This window comes from Falco cherrug, chromosome 5, assembly GCF_023634085.1.
Source record: "Falco cherrug isolate bFalChe1 chromosome 5, bFalChe1.pri, whole genome shotgun sequence".
Lineage (NCBI taxonomy): Eukaryota > Metazoa > Chordata > Aves > Falconiformes > Falconidae > Falco > Falco cherrug.
Window position 1 is genome coordinate 52,559,179 of NC_073701.1, and position 20,637 is coordinate 52,579,815.

General features: G+C 41.5%; 1 long non-coding RNA gene across 2 annotated transcripts in view; it reads left to right on the plus strand.

Moving 5' to 3' along the window:
- The window catches only part of LOC114017215 (uncharacterized), a 34,368-nt gene extending 16,801 nt beyond the window's left edge, over positions 1-17,567 (plus strand). For both annotated transcript variants that reach the window (XR_008732630.1, XR_008732629.1), the window contains 2 exons: positions 5,532-5,613; positions 14,926-17,567. This is a non-coding gene — a long non-coding RNA (uncharacterized LOC114017215). The remainder of the gene's footprint in view (positions 1-5,531; positions 5,614-14,925) is intronic.
- The last annotated feature ends 3,070 nt before the right edge of the window (positions 17,568-20,637 follow it).

The window sequence follows — 20,637 nt, forward strand, 5'->3', positions numbered from 1 at the left end:
GCCAAAGGAAAGGTGTGAACTTACCTACTCCTTGTTAAGCTGCTTCAGCCATTAAAAGATTGGGTGTTTGCTTTTGGCATGTCTTCTGGGAAAACTGCCATAGGCACCTGGGTCTGAAAGAGGCTCATGGTGATGAACCCAAACCTTCGAATGGAGGAGAAGAATTCAAAAGGGAAAACTCTTCTTGGTCTTTTCTGTGGTTCATTAGGCTCCCTACAAATCCTGTCTGTCCCATCCATCCTTTTCCAGGCACTGCACAACAAACCCTGATTAGAAACAAGCTGTAGGTTTTTCTGATGCTAGCACAGGGCTCAGTAAAGTGCTGTCTTTTTCTGGGTTGGTTCATGGCATCTGTATGTTGTTTAATTGATACAGAATGTGTGTGCCTTCCCAGTACTTCTTTCAAACAGAGAAGCTGCAGGGAAAACTGCCACTTGTTATACTGCTTGTTTTATGAATAGGCAAAGTTAGGGTTACTAGAAATGTGCCTGCAGTGTGCAGTTTTCCTGCCTCACTTTGTTTTCAAAAAGATAAGGAAATTGCCAAGGAGGAAGAGAGCTGTGTGAATACAGCTTTGGCTTTTGCATTGCTCCCAAGGAAGATACAGAAAGAAGCCAAACAAGTCAAGGATGATAATGCATTACTTGTAGCAACTTACACTTCCACTTGTCAAGAGCACTCCAAACCAAGCTCTTGACTGAGCACAGCTGTTCCTTCTTGGACCATCTCCTAAACTCAGGAGCATCTACTCAGTAACACCCCAGGCAGCACCAGCCCAGCTCAACACATCCACATCCACGTGGCCCTGTGCAGTCAGATTTCAGCTGGAAAGCTGTGTCTGTGCCAGCTAGCTATTCTTGCCAGTAAAGTTGATGGTCCAGGATTCAGAGCCAGTGCTACACGCTTCTGGTGTTTGCTCAGCCTCTGCTAAAACAGGACTTGCTGTCCTGCCCTGCAACTTAGCATGGGCACCTGCCAGAGGGGGGTGCTGGGAGCTAACCCCACCTGAAGCACAGTGGTGGTTCTTGGTGTGGGAGACAAGCTCAACATGCAGCTCAGATGAAAGGCACACTGTCCCATGATCTCTGTCGGCCTGAGCTTTACACTGATATGCATGTTGTCTGGATAGAGAAAGGCATTTCAAAGACAAGATTCACACTAATCCCGAGGGTTTTAAGGCAATGCAATTGAAGATGCTTTAAACTTTACACCTTCCTTTAATTCTCATCTTACATTCATCTGTTGTTTATGGTTGTACTTAATAATCTTAAAGATCTTTTCCAACCTAAATGATTCTATGTTCCCTGATAATTAAACCAATATGTTAAATATAAAAAGGTTGTGGTGAAACAGATGTACTGGGAGACAATATGGAAATCTGTCAAGGTCATCAGTCTTGCCAAGACAGTTTAAACATTAACCAATGGGCATTTTGGAGAGAAGTAAATTGGAGATACTAAGAGGCTTATTAACCTACCAGAACAAAAGTGAACATCTGGAAGTTAAGCCCAAATCCAGCTAGAACTTAGGTGCTGCCCCTTTCAGTGATGAACTGGAATTCAGAAACCAGAACCAAAGAGGAGGCATTTCTCCTTCTTTTGACATCTCCAGGTCACATCTAGATGGCTTCCTGTGATCTGCTCTGTCTGAATACAATTATTGGTCTCAATACAGGGACCTGAAAGAGAAATCTAGTTTGTTGTATATGGGGTTTCTCATGGGGAGACGGGAAAAAACAGTGGTCCTGAGCCAGACAGTAGCAGCCTCAGTGGCTTCAGGTGTCTGGAGTGTGGTGCAGCCTTGGGCGGAAACAGTGACAAGCCAGCTGTAGTCAGGTGTGATGATAGGTATGGCTGCGTAACGTGCACAACGCAGAGGTACTCAAGCCAAAGCTCAGCCTCGCTGAGAAAGTTGGCAGTTGCCTCTGGCTGCCTGCGTCACAGTGCCATACATCGTTGCAAGGGTCAAAGTAGCACTTTTTGGGCTGTGCTGTACTCATTTACCTGGTGATTGGATTCTCTAGAAAAGTCTTCAAATTCCCTCTACACCTAAAAAAAAAAAAAACTGGGTAAAACTAAGTTTGAATTTATATAGTTTATGACATGAAAATAGAGACTGGAAAAACAATTCATGCAGCAACAAGTGAAAGTCCTCTGATTATTTTTCATATTCGGTTGACAGGCTTAATTTCACCCACAACTGTGTATGTATTTTTAGAGGTAGGACAAGTAGTGGTGGACAAGGGGTGAAAGAGGCTGGAAACCTTCACTACCAGTGCAGCTCAGAATTGTTCTCTCTTCACAATGTGATACAAGCAATGGATGCACACAGAACATGCATTTTAAGTAGGAGACGGCTGTATTCTTGGCTCAGTAAATTCGTATCTGATTTTCTTTTTAATGCAAACTACAGTGTATGTCTAAGAGATTAATCAAAAAGATGAAGTAGTTTTAGTATCCATTCAGGAAATGCTACATTAATCATTGATTTTCATTTGCATTACAAAAAGAAATTATCTGAGGCTTGACTGCAGGCACTCAGTTAAACCCCATATATTTGTTGCTAGCAGTCTAATAAAAAAACCTGCTTCTTTTGTTTTGCTGCTGTCCCACACTAGTCTATTTCTTCAAGGCAGTAGTGCCTGGCTGATATACTTAACACTTTAAGTCAATATTTTTAGTTCTACTTGGGTTTTGGAATCAAATATTCAGAAAGTTGACCTGGGCAAAATGACTGTTTCAAATGCCTCTATTAAAATATTAATGCAAATTTAAGATTTTGTTACAACTTTAGTCTGCACTTTTGATTCTAATTGGAAAGAGTAAATCTGTCAGAACAATATAACTTTATAACTACAGAATCATCATAAAACAGGAACATTCCATACTTCAATATTGTTTTCCAGTAATTCAGCTTTAAAATAGGAAAGAGAGTTGTTTTCAATAACAACAGCCCAATAAAGAATCTAAATCAGTGTCCTGTTCTTAAGAGTTCGTTAATAGTAGCTTCTCAAATCACCAATGAGTTTTATTTGAAATTAACTTTTCCATTAAGGTTGTCCATCCTGTATTCCACTTGACTGAGGTAAAGTGAAAAAAAGACCAATGTGTCCACAGTAGTTATACTCTGTGAGGTTTTATATAATACTTTCAACAGAACTCGATGCTTAGTTTTAAACAGCTTCTCCTACAACGTGTATGAGAGGGAGGGTGCTAGGAGGGATTAAATATGATAGTTACTGCTCCTGCTGCTTTGTTTTGTATTCATAGTAATTGCTGTTGCTATGTATTTATTAGTTCATTTACCTACCCATTTTCCATGACTCTCTCTGGGGAACTGTTTCAAAGCCAGAGGGGTAGGTGTGGAGCAATATCTTCCAGAAACTTGACGTGGTATTTGTAGTTCGCGGCTTAAAGAAACAAATGTTGTGAAATAGGCTGTGAAAATCTCTCCAGTAAAAAGGGAGCAAGAATTTTAACATATCCTCATATATCTGGTAAGGTGAGGATTAACTGACAGTCACCCTCACAGACACCCAAAGCGTTTCCCCATAGCTGTGAGATTTGTGTGGGCAGGACACTATCACTCAAAGGCTGGGAACAGGAGCTATGCTGGAATGTGCAGGGCTGGTATTAAACCCATGAGGTTCAGGCATGGACCCTTCTGCCATCAGGTGTGGAAACAGACACCAGGGCTCTCCATCTACCAGAAACTGCCCCTCTCATGGAAAGTTTTGAGCATTACATTAAGTATGCAGGTTTTCTGTTGCCTACTTTCTCTCTTGAGTTCTATGAATCATAAAATCATAGCAATATATCAGGTTGTAAGGGAGCTCTGAAGGTCTCAAACCCAGCCCAGCTTTTAAGCTAGGTCAGGTTCCTTAAGGCCATGTCTGGTCAGATTTTGAGTATCTTTTAGGGTAGAGCTTTCACAACCTCTCTGGGAAATGGCTTTGGTGTTTAACCACCTTCATTGTGAACATGTTTTTCAATACATGCAGCTGAAGTTTCTCTTGTTACAACTTGTGTCCCTTGCCTCTTACCCTATCAGGGAAGACACCTTCTTTGTGCAGCTATGAGATGAGTATGGCTCTACCTTTCAGGCAGCTGAAGGCAGAAATTAGGTGCTCCTGAAGCCGCCTCTCCTCCAGGCTGAACCAGCCCAGGTCCCTCAGCCTCTCCTCCTCACAGGCCAAGTGCTCCAGCCTCAACCAGCCTGGGAGCCTTCTACTGAACTTGCTCCAGTTTGTTGATGTTTCTTATACTTCACAGCCCACAAACGAACTCTATAGGACAGAAGCAACCCTGTAACTGCTGAATAGAGATGAAGAGTCATTCCCTCAACCTGCTGGCTGCATTCTTGCTAATACCTTATGAAGCTGACTTTCTTCACCACAAGGGCACACTGCTGACTCAAGGTTCAACTTGTTGTCCATCAGGGGACAGGTCCTTTTCTGCAAAATGCTTTCTAGCCATCCAAGGTAGAGTCTGTACATTGCATAGGTTTATTCCTTTCCAGGGTCTTTACATTTGTCGTTGCTGAACTTCATGAGGTTTCTGCCAGTCCATTCTTCCAGCTTGTTGAGGCATCTCAAATAGCTGCTTTGCCCTTTGGTGTGTCAGCTGCTATCCCCATTTCATGCCATTCATTGTCTTGTTGATTGTGCCTTCCACCACAGTGTCCAGTTGAAGACAACAGTATTTGCCCCAGTATCAGCTACCGAGGAACGCCAATCATTACCAACCACTCAGTAGACTTCAAGTGATTTATCATTACTTTTGAAACCTGAAGGCCCATCCAGTTATTTACCCATCTTGTAGCTTCTCCATCCAGTCTACACCTTCTCAGTTTGGCTACAAGGAATTTTGTATCCTTCCACACAAGGAAGCCTGGCTTCAAGAGGAAGAATGGAAACTGCTTCCTTCCTCCTTTGACTTCTCCTGTTCCTTTCCATTGTTGCTGTAGATGTCTCACTATGGGTGAGTGTTGTAGCCTCCCATGTTTATATAAAAGGTGAGTGGCAACATAGATTTTTGCTATAATTTTTGAATGAAAGAGACTCCAATTCTGGGTTGTTGCTGTGAATCCAGGGAGATCTACGTATGCCTACTGTAGTAAAGACATCTGTTCACTGTGCTATATTTGAGCTGGCATTGAGGCTCTCCCACTCATTGAACGTGGCTTTGATGCTGAGGCATTTTCTCTCTCTGATAATTTATGTACTCCTACTGTGCCTAAAAACACATTGGGCAATGCATACTTTTGTCCTCAGTACACTGTCAATTTTCTATCAGCCCTCTTCCTTCTCTGTTACCAGAGATAGTTGTAGGAATCTACCCAGGGAATGTGGACTTTGTGCTACAACACGAGTGGAGACCTCAGTGATTTCCCTAAGAAAAACTGTTTTAACAGGCTCTCTGGCAGAGAACCACCGCAACCTGACAGTTTGGGATCTGACCATCCAGACTGGAGATCTTCCTGGAAGCTGCTGTATCTTCCTTTTCCCCTGAATCTGGGTTTTATTTCCACAGAAAGAAGTGAGATGGGAGGGAAAGAGTGTGATACACACCCACACCAGAAAGCCAGCATGCACACCAGGATCAGCCACTACAGGTACTGCTAATATTGGGCAAGAGGATGTCCTGCAGATAACATCATGTTTTGTTTTCAATCAGCAGCCTCAGTTTTAGCACACGACTTTACACATGACATGTGGCACACACACTGGAGACTGCTGCTGTAGCCATCAATCCAGTATTTACGCAGATATGAGCTAGCTATGAAAGTTGATCTCAGCAGCTGGAGAGAGATCAAGTTTTGTGTCTTTGTATTCTGCCATGTTATTCCACATCTTTTCAAAATACACAATGATCTATGCCCCACAAGTGCTTGAGGTGACTGGTAGTCCTGTCTTCTTACAAATCTTAATTGTAATGCACAGTTTCCCCATGCAGACAGTATTTCTGTGTTGTCTGCTAGATGAGTATTTACCAGTATGTGTCCTGCCTGGGCAGTGAGAGAAGAGAAACTTCTCAAACAATTATTAAAAAGTGTGGAAAGAGGCACACACCAAGCTCTACTTCCTTGAAGATGGCACCACCTAACACTTCACTTGGTTGAGATTCCTGTCTCTGCCTGGGATTTGCAATCGTTAGTTGCCTGCTAACGCTCAGTGCCTTTAAAACACCTTTACAGGGGTTCTTTCTCATGCTAAAAAGATGTCAAAGTAGGACATCTTCTGTTTGACATACATAGTAAATATGCCAATAGTCAGGGCAAACATACCTTGGATGGTATAAAGCTGAATTCAGGTTTTCCATCAGCTCAAGTTTCTGCTATACCCCACCAGACTTACAGTAATGTTCAGATGGCAGGAGGAAAAACGTGGCTTCAACAGCATTGTCTATTGAAAGTGCTGCTCTTTGCATGCAAAAATGTAAGAGAAATTCCTTTTACCAAATGGTAAAGAAGAGATTTGGGGCATTTCAATTCCTATTTTAATACAAACCAGGAGTTTTATTGAAAAACATGACCTCTGATTAGGTCATACAAAGTGGAATTTTCAGAGGGATTTAGGACCCACAGTCCCAGGGCAGTCTAGGGCACTGGCTTGTGCTGTAAGGAAAGGAACTTGAACAGGATTTCCCATTTTGAGGCTCATCCAGTGTGATCTTAGGGAGGACATAGGGGCATCAAGTTTTCCCTTGAGGTACGGTAAAACTAAAGGATCAGGTCCTATTGGTAGGGGAGATAAAGGAATATCCCAGACTCGTTTCAGCATCAGGCAAGTCTTGGGCAACTCTGTTCTACCTGGGCTTTGGTGTCTGCGTGTGCTTATTGTGAGGAACTTTAGATGATTGTGAAAATTTAGTGGTGGAAATTCATGCGCTGAAGAAATTTTACCTCATGGGGGAGGGTGGGGTGGGTGGGTGAGAGAAGAATTGGATCTGATACAGCAATGGGGGTCCGAAATCCTCTTTGGGTTGTTAGACCTCCAAAACACCTCTCCCCCCATCACTGTTTTATGTGGAGCAGCTAACATGACTGATGACTGTTTATGTTTCCTCTACCACTGAGAATACACATATATCATACCCTTCAAATCACCAACATGCCGCTGCACTCACTGAATATAGATTGCAATCATCTCAATAATTAAACCACAGAATTATTAAACAACTTGAAAGACTCCAGCAGAAATATTGTGATTTTAATGACTTAGGATAAAAAGCCGTTAAACAAGAATGTAAAAAAGCAATAGTTGCGCTCACAAGTGCAAGCTGTACAAGTCAAGAAGGCTGAGAACAATTTGAAAAGGAAAAAGCCAGACTTTGTTTTTATCCTAATTTACTTTCAAAGCCAGGGGTTTTGGACACGCTGAACTGTGCTTAGTCTGATTTATTATTTCTGTTGCTGGTTTTGTTATGTCAGTTTTTCTGTGGTGCTTTTTCCCTCTTTTTATTTTATTTAATAATACTTTTTGTCTATTTTTTTTCTTAGAGGTCATTTAGAAAAAAATTACATTCTACAAGTGTAATCATGAAGCTGGCAGTCAGGTTATTCCTTCCTGTGTGTTTCTTTTCTAAATCAGGTTTAATGCTGGCTTCTGCTGTACAGCCTACCAATCAAACAGAAAGTCATAATGTACTTTGTGGTGTGACCACACACTCTTCCTCATCTTTCTTCTTTACTTTGGCATAAAGACCCTTTTGGTGGAAGCTATTCTATAAAGCTATTTATTGCTTTGCTTTTCTTACATTTATGTTCACAGATAAAAAAGCATTATGAGGAAAATTCAGTGTTGCTCCAACCTTGTTTTGCTTTATGTCGTGAACAAGACTGTCGTGTAAAGGCCGAAGAAGCACCAAAGAATCATGAAAGATTCATGTTTGTCATGTTTTGACAAGGTGGATATGAATGAGGAAAAGTGGTTTTGAAACCACAGAAGGGAAATACGTGTGTTGCGTATGTTGTTGGATATTGTCACTGGTGAGGGGAATGTGACATCCAGCTCTATGCCTGAAAGCAGTGTTTTTCATTCATTCTTTGTATTTAGCAAACTCGCTTTTCCACAGGAACAGTTGCTGTGATTTCAGCAAGTGTAGGTGTACAAAAAGTCAGACACTGGTCTGACAGCCAAAGAGGGGGTCCTGGTGCTCCTTTATACCCTGCCAGCTCTCCCTTTCCCTCCTTGCTGCTGCATGGCACAGCTGATGCTCTCCACACAGAAGAGCCAGCTCAGCCTGAGAGATGCTGTTTCTGGTTTTTTTCCAGGCCCTATGGGCAAAGTGGAAGAAATGGAGAAATTTAGGAAAGACATTTTTCAGCCCCATGTAGCTTCATTCTTGCAGCTTTCCCTCAACCTATGCCTATTTTACATAACTTTCATTCTTGCTACATGTCTTATTTAGCCTCTGGGCTAAATGGAGTGCACAGTTTGAGCCAGTTGAAGATTGTTCCTTCATGCAATAAAACTGCATTTGCTTCATTTGCCGTGAATGATAAGCAGGAACTTCTGCAAATCAAACATTTATTCTTTCTCTGTTACACAATGATTCACAACAACAATTTCTTTTGGTAGTATATTAAAAGATTTTAATTTCTCCGAATGGAAGTCCATTTCTATTCTCTTTTTCTCATTACTTGCACTTATGTTAGCACCGCAAAGACAGTTCAGCACAGGGCCTTTCATCAAAAATGCATAAAAAATAAGAAAAGAGTGTGAATTAGATGATTACTTCCCAGTGCCATCTTTTGGCTATTATGTTGCAGAATGTAAAAGCTCTGAAGAACTACCTCATTTTTGACTTTGCCTGCAAAAGAAGAGATGGAAATACAGACCCATTTCATTTGCTGTTATTGTGAAGGCAGTAAATCACCCCATTTTTCCCATTTTGCCTTTTCCCAGAAAGGACTAATCCTTCCTCTCTATTTACTGCCCTCTTCATTTGAAGGTACCCCCATGTACCTCCAGTTACACTAATCCCACATCTTCCTGCTGAGCTGGCTCTTCCTGCAACATTTTTCTTTCACTCCATCCTCAGACATTCTTCTTTTTTCTGGAATATGGTGCATTTTCAGGCTAGGTCTAGGGATGATGTCATGATTTGGAGTCAGGGCAGCTTCAGCAGGCTCCTGGAAAGCACTTCTCCTCCTGGCACACTCTCACCTGCCACGCACACGGCAAGGCACTCACCCCCTCACTGCTGCCATGGCTGAGCACCGATGCTCTTGCTGCTCACAGGCTTTCTTTTAATTGCACAGCATCGGCAACTATCCAAAAGGCTCTTAAGTAGAGCCACTCTCTCCCCATCTGGCCAACATGAGATGTGCTGGGTTTGGCTTCGCTGGAAGCAGTTCTATCCATGTCTTTTGAGGTACTTTCAAAAAGCTCGTGGCTTGTTCTTTAGGAAAGTGTTACAGCTCACAGGCACAGTTAATTAGCACTTATGAATAAAAGAAAAAAAAGTAGGAAGGAAAATTAGAGTAAGAAGAACAAAAATGAACTGAAAGAAAAACAATGTAGGTCTGTAAAAGCAAAGCACTCTAAAATTCATAAAAATAATATTGATGCTGTAGGTTTTACAGCGATTTTTCATACCCAGTCTGCCTAACATAGAGCAAATACTCTGGTGTATAGTACAGCTGAACCAGTGAACACACAGAGGTATGTCTGTCTGTCAGACAGGTGCCTTTCATGCAAACAGCCGGGAAGCAGGAGAGTACTTCAACAGGGAAACCAGAGTAACTCTGTGTTTGGGTGTGTGATTGATGCTATTATGAAATTTTTAATAACCAGCTGAACAAGGGCCACTAGTCTCACTTTACCTTCCTCTCTGTGGCTGCAACTCATTGTTAGATATTTTTTTTTAACAACTGTATTATGAAAAGCTTAGAGGCATGAACTGTGCTGCAGAAGTGACAGGCTGCCCCCTCGACAGCTAAATACAGGCACCAAAAATCTTCCTGGAAAAAAAGTACAGTCTTTCAAACAATCTACTGACTACAGGACAATACATACTTTGAGTCCTACTGCTAGAAGGTAAGAAATTGGGCGTAGCAGGTAGTTAAAGATTGTACCATGGTATGAAAAATACACAGATGGGCTGAATAAAGGCTAAGTATCACTTTGGGCATAACTGACATTTTGAGCCTCTTGAGTGCTTGACTTTGCAATTCTACTCATACTCTTAAGAAGGACCATTGTTTTCGTGATTGTCTGCTAGCACGATCAATAGGCTCAGTACAGCCAATGTATCCTATTTATCCATCGATCAATACACACACTTTACATTGTCTAAGAGAATGAATCAGTGACCAGAAGAAATCTACATCAGCTATCATGGCATCACAATTCCGGGATAAATCAGGACAGAAAGAGCAAGTTGTGTCAAACTTTGTGTTTCCTGTCAGAGTAGAAAGCTGTGGCTCTTTTCTAACTTTTTTATTTCCTTTGACTCTGATTAGTGCCAGCAAGTCATTTCAGGGAAGAAAAGCTTCCCAGGAGCCAAGGGTTGGCCACTACTGTCTCTTTCTATCTATTTGTTTATGCTGGCTCTCACACCCTCCCTATGTGCCTAACCATCTTGTGCTACTCTTTAATAGCAACAGCGATGTCCCAAGACATATTAGCCTGGAAGATCTATTTACAGTTTGTGCCCTAGCTGTCAGGGGTGATCATTTCCCCCAGTATTGCATTTTATGGCAATTTTGTGCAGTTCCAAAATTTCCTGTCAAAATACACCTTGTTGGTAGGCTGTTGGGTAAGGAGGGGAATCAAGATTCTCATTTTTAGCATTAGGTAGAAGAGAAAAAAAGCAACCATGATCCTGTATGACAAGTCAGATGAACCAGGGCTGGGTGATAGGTAATAAACATCAGGCTGGGACTGAAATAATTGAAGAGCCAAAGGTTTTCTTTGCTGGCAGAAATAATTTGGTGAAGAGAATGGCCCTGTGCTCTCTTTGCCTGCCAGCATTTCTTTGCTCCCAAGCTGAATCAGACTCAAATCTTGTGAAATAAATTAAACAAAACAAATACAGTTCATAGCTTTCCCTGCACAAAATTCACTTCATAAATAGTCTGTGGATATTCTTGAATCATTATGCCAGCTCTATAATTAGGAAGGGAAAAGGATATCTCATGCAAATTTCATCAAATACAATCTTCAATGAGTAGCACTCTTAGCTGTAACATGAGCCCAAAAGTTGCTCTGAGGTTTTTCCCCCCTAATTCTCATTTTAACTCTAGCTCCTGTGAGAATCTCCAGCCCCACTGAGGGGTTCAGCACGTCTCCCTCTGTCCTGACTCTCCCACAGACCTAAAGCTGCCTTCCCCATCAGGAGATAACATTTTTACCTTCTGCCAATGAAGAAAAACTCATCTTTATGCTCAGGCAACAGTCTTCCTAATTATGTCTGAAAGCCTCAGATGCTCCACCTCCTGTGTAACGGGAGATCCAGCTCCACCATCACGCTGCAATTTCACACGCTGACAATTTGTTCTTAGGCAGCAGTGACAGCACACAAGTGAGAGATACGGGTATGGTGACATGACAGAAGATTCGCATCAGCTTGATGCCCCCGCTGCCCCAGCCCTCACTATTTAAACCTTGTGTTTTATCTTTCCGAGTGCCAGCAGCTATGGACCTAGGTGAGAAACTTAACCTGGAGAAAGACTTAAACGTGGGCTTGCAGATAAACAGACACTTGAGGTCTGTAAAAGTAATATAATTTTGTAGGTTTTTAAAACCAAGCCCAGTGTCAAAACTGACATGCTCAAGAAAAAGAGGCGTGTAGGGTGATGAAAAAAGAGGCATCGGGAAGAGGGTGAACGGAGGCGTTCCCCATCTGGCATGCAAGTGGACACATGTGCACAGCCTGGGAAACAATCCAGAGGGACAAGCACTCCACAGGGTCACAAGGCTGCAGCACTGCTGCAGGACTGGAGAGCTGCTGTGACCGCCCACGTGGGTGGGTGCCAGCTCTGCAGGTGAGATGGGCAGTGGGGAAGAAGAAAGGAAATGCCCTCTGCGCAAAGCAGCAGCTTGGTGGTGCAGAGCATTGCCATGGGACAGGTGGTGGGCTGGGTGCAAGCTCATGGCTCGCAATCAGAGGAGAGGCCAGTGAGGACTGGTAGGTGGGACGTCATGGAGCAGCTCTGAAAAGATCTCAGGAGACTGGCAAGCCTTTAAGGATGGCATCTGGCAAGCACAGGTAGAAACCACCTTGATGTTCTGGAAGACAGGTGGCTGGCTGTAACAGGAGCTGGCTTGGTTACACAGGAGACTCATAGCAGAGCTCCCGCACAGAAAGGCAGAACGCAGGATGGGGAAGAAGGGATAGGCTAAAAAAGAAAAGAGCAATTATGGGAGAGTATTTATTGGAAATATTCTCTTTTCTCCAGGGAAGAGAGTATTTATAAGAATCTAGGGGAAAAAAGCACACAAAGAAGTTACACAGCAGTCTATCTTCAGGCAGAATTATCTCTCTAAATGTCTCAAGTCGCAGATGACATATGGAAGCTCCGCTAATAATTTTTGGCCTGAGACACTGGGCTGGGAAACCCAGAATGCTTTCAATAATACAAAAACCCCCCAAACTATCAACACTTGTAAATTAGTTCTTTGAGAAAGGTTTTATAGTTAGCAGGGTGACGCAGCCGATTTCTGTTGAGAGACCTTCTGTGATCGTGTCTTTTCAATTTTCCACATGACTTTCAAACTAATCAAACCTGCTCTGGTCCTTGAACCTAACAAGTTAAAGGACCAAAAGCTTAGACAGAAGGATAAAATAGCACAGCCATGTCTTACCAATAAAGTTGGAAACAAAGAAGTTTTCTGAATCTTGAACTTAGGGGATGACAACTAATTTCCAGGAAGGAACTTGCCTGAGGCATGGGGCTGTGGACAGAAGTGGGGCAAATATCAACACAGGGCAATTCATTATAATAATGGAAGATAACGATGGAGGGGCTTGGTCTTGTCCCTCACTTCATCACCTGATTTCCCTCCTTTACCCAAGCACTGACTAGTCCAAGCGTCCCTGCGGTCTGTAACAACGCTGGACCTAGCACCGCTTCCATAGGCTGTACAATGCCGCTGTTTTTTCCTGAGATTCAGAGGCATATGGGCGTTTAATTGTCACTTGTGTCTTTGGCAGCCTCCCAACAGGCACTCATCAGTTTGGAAATAGCCATCTTGTTAAGAATTGAAATTTGTCAGTGTGGAGTACTGTACCTGGGGGAATCCTGTACACAGGGAGGTCAAATACATTGAGGCGCTTGAAAATACTGCTTTGGTCTATTGTTCCAATTTAATTTGACCCATTCAAAATGTCAGTCTTTCTCTGACAAATGCATGGGCTATATTCAGCCAGGAACCAGCAATGACAGAGCACAGGCAGGCTGAAGGATGGCAAATACCAGCCTAGAGGGAATCAGCAAGGGAAGAAGAGAACAAAGATTAGAACAAGCTCTGTTCTATGCATCAAGCAACCGGGAATGATAAACAAACTTCCTTTATCGAGCTCTAAGGTTTGAGAGTCTTAAGATGAAGAGCCCTACGTTGTTACCCCAGGTCGCCAAACAGGAACAAACAAGACCCCCAGTCAGCCTTTGAACACAGCAGCTGATCCCTATAATGTTATTTTACATTGGCATTACAGTAGTTGGAGAAAGAAACGTTACAAAATGACTTGAGAATGGAGCTCTGGTGGTGTGGTAACAGCACCTTCCTGTTCCTACCAGCACAAGCCGGGTAGGAATACAGCTGAAGACTCTCCGTTTTGGGTGTTTTTTGGTTTTTTTTTTTTTATATGCAGCACATGGGTATCCTGATCAAGCCACATTTCTTCATTGTTTCTGAACCAGCAGAGCTGTTCTGACAAAATCTGATAATTGGAACACTGACCACAGGAATCCGTCCTTAGTACAGCTGGCTTCACATAAACCAGGTGCAAAAGCATGAAAGGACAAAGACAAGGACAAAATGTAATTCTCAGAAAATTAGCTGAAGTTACTAAAAGAGACCTAGAGCTAAAAAAAAAAATAAAATACCCCCCTCCCAGTCTCAGTTTCAATATTCAGTGTTTTCAACATTTTAATTCAGTAAAATCTAAACATTAATGAGTAATTTTAACATGAGAATTGGAGAAGCTAGGATCTGAACAAACCCCACTGGCCCTTTTTGAGCCCTAGGTCTGTTTTAGTAACTTCAGCTAGCTTTCCCAGATATGTGATGTGTCAGCTGATGCCTCTGCCCCCACCATAGCTCAAGGAGATGTACCACCCCTCACCGCTGGGCAGCCCAGTCCTTCCCGCTCCCCTTCAGGGAAAATCATCGAGTTAGTTCAGACCACCCACAGAAATGGTTTTACCCCAGAAAGGGAAGTCTCCCTCCAGCCTCTCAAGTCCCACATCTCTTAACAGTGGGGAGGCTATGCTACCCATTGGCCGTCTAGATCGCAAAGCCCTAGGAGAAGGACTTACTCCAAGCAGCCCCAGGAACTACCAGGCCTCTGTATTTCAAACTGCACAACATAGTTACAGTTTGAGCAAAGCAGGCAAAACAAGCTGCAAAGCATTTGTTTTATCAAGATATCATCCTTGAAATTTCAGGCAGAAATGAAGTAGAGGCTGCTCCTCAGCTTCTCAAAAAGGCTCCAGCCACACATGAGCCCACTTGCTGTGGTCTGAACATATTTTCAGCCAGCATCAAGTCACTCGCAGCAGTATTTCAAGTACAACTAGAGATGGGATGCAGGACAAGGGCTCTCTCAAGGTCAGAAGATCAAACCAAAGCTTGCCAGTTGCAAACGAGTGCAAGGACTGAATCTACTTCACACTCTTGCTTTAATTTTGAAGTCTAGGGATGATACAAATTTAAACAAATGTGACATTGTTCTTAAGCTCAATTAATGCTTGTAGATTTTTGGGTGAGAGACTTACCAATTGATGAGAGAAGCTTATCCACAGAAGACTGGAACAGAAAGCAGAAGAAAATCTCAGATCTGACAAATTCTTAAGTATTTATTTCAGGTTCTTCCTTTGTTACAGATTGTACGGAAAATATTCCCTAAAATGTTTTACCCATCTGTTGAAAACACACACGCATTTTCTCTTAAATATTGCATTTAGTAAGATGTAACCCTGTATATGCTGGCTAATTTTCATAACCACCAGAACCCAATCACAAAATGCAAAGAAATCTTAACACCAAGGACAGAACTGGAGTGCTCAAGGTGCATGTGCTACACAGTGTTACACACAGGCATCAGCAGTTACACACAGGCATCAGCACACAGCAGTAGCTCATTACTTCTTATCTCAGCCATCTGAACTTCAGGCTATTTTAGAAAAAGTTGGCAGTCTTTCCACTTCCCAACGAAGACTCTGGAGTACACTTCTCTGAAGTCAGCAAAGTATTCCCTATTTTTCCAAAAGTGATACCAGTTCATTATAAAACAAGCTCAAGCACCATTTGTCAAACCGAGTAGTCAGCCTGGTATAGCCAGAAAGGCACCAGATTATGACTTAAGGCAGATACTATTGTCCCATCGCAACCACAACCAGGCAAATCAACCATTTCATTCTTCTCTGCTTTCTGGTGATATTTGTATAGACTGCTCATTCTTCAGGGAGGAAGCTGCCTCTGAGTATATGCTCTTGCAACCTGAAGTACAAGCAGTCATTCCTGTAATACATATAAAAGCAAAATATCTGGGGTTTTTTTGTTGTTGTTGTTTGCTTTTTGTTTATTTAGGGTTTTTTGTGCATTTCCTCACTTACACTGATCTGCTGCTTAGCTCATTGTGGAAGACCTGCCCAAGTATGTAGCCACAAAACAGGACTTTATACAGAACATTAATCTGCCCTATCTCATCAGGCATCAGGACAAGGAAGACTTCCATATACTCAATTGTTCGTTAACGTAATCAGTATTTGTACTTAATGGTATAAACCCAGGCAGACTTATTTGGTATGAAGAAACAAGTAATCAAATTTATTTTTTACCCTACCACCTTAAACCTTATTGATTTAACAACTGTGGGAGGACAGACTGGATGGTCTGAAGTTTGAAGATGAAGTCTGGAAAGCAAACACTACCTTCTGCTAGTATTAAGAAAGCAAAAGATTCCAGTGTATCCAACCACAACTGAACTCACCAATCACTTGAACAGGAAGCAAGGAGAACAAAAGAAGAAAAAAAAAAAAAAGAGAAAAAAAAAGGAATTACCTTGGTTTCTACACTGTACTTGCTTCAGTTTATAAAGACAGACATTAGAGTGGAATATTCCTACAAAATGGAGCCTGAAGAAGCAGAACTGTTGGAAGGAACTTCTAGAAACAAAGCCTTGAGCAGAAATTTTTAGAAAACTGAAAGAAGCCTTCAGATGACACCTTTAGAGGCTGAGCTGCTTGCAACTAATGACAGGAGAGGGTAGGCAATGGAGAACATAAAGTTTTGAACCTGATGGAAAACAGAAAGGGCACAGTGAAAAGGAAGACTGAATTCAGAGAGAGGGAATCGGCACATGGTGACAGATGTAATGAGAAAGATCTGATACAAATGGTTCATGTGAAATAGTACAAAGAAAAAGGAACAGACATGCATAAAACCCACACAACTTCACAGCTGCAATCAGGCTGAACTGCATACTTAGAGAGTTGCGACAACAGTGAAAAATACAATTTCACCTTTTATTCCAAAAGCTGTATTTTCCCTAGGCCTAATGGGCAAAGCAGATAAGCTCAGATTAATCACTAATGCAATTCCAGGTCATCTGGCAGACTTGCACCTGCCAATATCACAAGACGACTAGATTCAAACTTAGGATGTGTTCCTGAGACATCAGGGTAGTAGTTTCCTGCTCTCTCAAGGATAATAGGTAACAAAGGATTTTGCAGGGTAATTTTGTCTTCTGAATAACACAACCCTTAGAAATAAACCTTAAGGAAGTTACTACAGTGTCATGCAAAGGCAGCCATGATACAACACAGTTAGTATATATATGTATCTATTATACAACTGGTTCTGTAAGATCTGAGAAAGACAAATATAGTAATTGACAGCTGCTACAAACGAAAAGCTACAAGGTGAATCTTACTTGGGGAGAAGTGAGAATCAACAAATGTGCAGCCCTACTCTTTTATCAAGGCCCTTCTTGCTACCCCTAGGAAGTCACTAATTCACTGAAAAAAATAAAAATAAAAATTTGCTTACAGTTGCCATCATATGGGACATGAATAAAAAAGAGAAAAGATGTATATTAAATGTCCGAAATCTTAAGTTTCTAATACTGACAGCAGAGCAATCTCGAGCTGCCTAGACATGACAGCACCTAAATGCAACTCTGAAAGCTTCAGGCACTTAGTAGTCTGCTCTCTACTACTGCTGCTGTTCTAACACTGCTCAGTGAGGCTTCATGGGAGGAAAATCTGAGGGTGGAAAAAGGTACAGGAGACCTGGCAGTTCCCAAATAAATGTCATGACAACAGGTTCAAATTATGCCAATGGAAAGAAAGGATAGCAAGTGTAAAAAGCAACCAACCTGACCAACAAAGAGCTCTTCAATGATATCAGAAGAAAAAAGCATATAAGTAATAATTCTTAAATAATCTGTCCTGCTTTAAGTAGGAGCAACAAGAGAACACAGGGACTATATCAGAACCAAAAGATGAAAAAAAAGTTGCAGTTGACAATATGAGATTGCTCTGTAAGTACACCTGCATCAGAAGAAAAAAACCCAACAAACCAACAACCAGGAAGCATTAGTTACACAAGATGGAAAATAAACAACTGACAGCTAATGACATTAGAAATGAACTTGTCAATGGCTGTTCTCACTTCAGTATTCCCTAGTGATGGCAACTCTAAGCAACTGTATTCACACTGACAAAGAAAGATCTCTGCCTAGTAAAAGGAAAGAATGGGTTAGAATGTGTCCTGAATTTCAGTGTTCACGGGTTCTCTGGGCCCCAAAGGCTTCTCCATATACGTAAAAATTGATATGTAAATTTTTTACCACACAAAAATACGGTAAAAAAGTACCCTCAACCCCAGTAGTAATAGTAGTTGTATTTGAGAACTGGCAAGTTGAAATGCTTATTTGTAAACAGAAAGACAAGGAAGAAGAGAAGCAGCAAAACCTTCTTTGACCAGAGTCAAGACCGTTAATTTCTAATTCTAAAAAATATTTTGGAACAAGATCTCAAACTATACTCTTTTAACGCTTTCCACAGTAACTGACAGGTCAGACAAGAACAAATTATGTTAAAATCCTTTCTTCCACATTAGTGTAATGAAAAAGCAGTAAATGAAGGATCTTTATCTTGACATCTATCACAAGATAGTCTCATAAGGAAGACTAATACAGTTCAGATGAAACTATTACTTTATGAATGCAGAGCTAGAGTTATCAGAAAAGAAAAAAAAATAAAATCAGTTGACTGTCAAAACAGAAAGCTGCAAGGATGTTCTGCAGATGTCCTAGGATCATTTCCAATTACATCCTAATAACCTAGATGAAAATCAATAGACAATATAGAGTTTAAGTGTCTCCCAGATCTACTAGAGGACAACAGGCAAAGGAAAAAATTATCTTGACAAGTTAAAAAAAGTTGTCTAGAAAAATCTTTAATACTAATAACAAAAGGAATCATTCAAAACTCAAGTCTGAATCAGTCACTGCAGCAAACAAGACCTCAGATTTCTGACACCTTGAATGCCGTAACATAGCAAAGGAATATAAAGTATTCCTGTTTAATTGCCTCACTATTTACCTTAGGTTTTTTCCTGACACAATAGGGATATAACCATTGAAATGGTGTAAAAAAAAATAAATAATCTCTTTCTCTCCCCAAAAAGAATTCCTGACTTACTTCAGATCTACAAATCTTTTATGAAACTTCAATTTAGAGATTTGGCAACCGTGAAGGGAAGAACACTGCCATCTCCTGGAGCAAGCGAAACTAGCAGTCCCCTGAATGCCTCTGTTCTGCTCTCCATCTTGCATCGCTTTCTATGCACTGAAAAGTAACCTCAGTCACCATCAGATGTTGTGTTTGGAAATACAAACAAAAGGCTACGGTAGCCTACCACTTGGCAAGATAAATCTTGGCGGCTTAGGTTTAGTAGCAACGTGAACCAGGTCTACCCACCCACCCCAACCAATTCTACATGCATGAACAAGTTTCCTTTCAATCAGCCCTCCTTAGCACCTACAAATCCTGAACAGAAATTCCATAAATGCAGGACTGTGACCAGAAACCAAATACAGGAGCTTATTTTCGTTAAAAGCACAGCAGAGTGGATGAAGTGGAGTTGTAGGTGACTCCTGGCCTACTGCTTTCAAATCTTTCAGCTATCAGCTTGCTTTTACTGTCAAGGACCCATGTTACAGCCACCTCTCTTCATCCAACAACCTTCAAGGGGCATCTTCTGAGAATGTACCAAATGCTCTATTATTATAACCTAGTCAGGTACACACCTCTGTGCTACGCTAAACAACTGGTAACAGTCCGTAAGAAGGTACACTGTATCTGCAAAAACTCTATCTATAAAATTACTTCAGTAATGCTCCCCCCCCCATTTCTACCAGTTACAGCAATATCCCTGTATCCCTGACAGATCGTCCGAGGTGCTTTACAACAAGGGGAAGAAATAGGCAGTTACCAAGAAACTCTGGACACAACTAGTAATAACAGTTCACATTGCAGGTAAGCTGCAGGCAGTGTTATTATAAAGGCTCTTCTATTTCCCCAGTAACACTGGGTATTCTCCCAGTGCTCAGCTCCAGGGCTAACCGGAAGCTACCTTGGGGATCTAGTGCTCTCCATTCATGTCAGTTGCTACCCAGCTCAAGGACACAGCTCTGTTACATTTTTGTGTAGGCCATCACACAGCTGCAACCGTTTTAAAATTAGTTTTCTAACACCAGCTACGTAGAAGATAACATATCTTCTATTAACCCATCCCAGAAGTTTTAAGGAATTTTGAATGCTACAGCTGTCTAATCATCCCCCTGAAATAGAGCACAACTACTAAACCAAAAGCATTAACGTCAGAAGGCTTCCATAGTCAGAGAAGCTTCAGTAAAGCACAGGGACTGGAGCAGGATGAAAGCAAACTGACAGAACATCAGCATCAGTAGGCCGAAAGCCAGCAGTCGAGTGTAGCGACACAGGCAAATTTTTAGACATCACTACTTAACTACTACAGTTAAATCTCACAGTATAGTTGACAAGTGCTGTTATTTCCTTCTTCTGGTCATGTGAACAATATAAGTAGTTTATTATGCCTAACATTATTTCTTATCTCATCTAGGAACTTCAGGTGAATTCATGCCTTTGTCTTCTTCATAGTGGAAAGTTATTCCTCTTAGCTTCCTGAGGGTTCTTAAGGGCTTTACTTGTTCAAGTACAACTGACCCAAAAGATAATATTTCATCAGATTATTTAGAAGTACTCTTGACAGAAGTCAAAAAGTGTTTTCCCCTATACTTTTAGTTGAATTCCACAGTATTTGTCTTCCTTCTATTCTGTAAGTACAGTTGAGGTTCACGGGAATTATCCGGCTGTCAATGCTAAAACTCAGCTTTTGAGTAAAATCAAGGAAAAGACTTCTGGAATTTTTTGGCC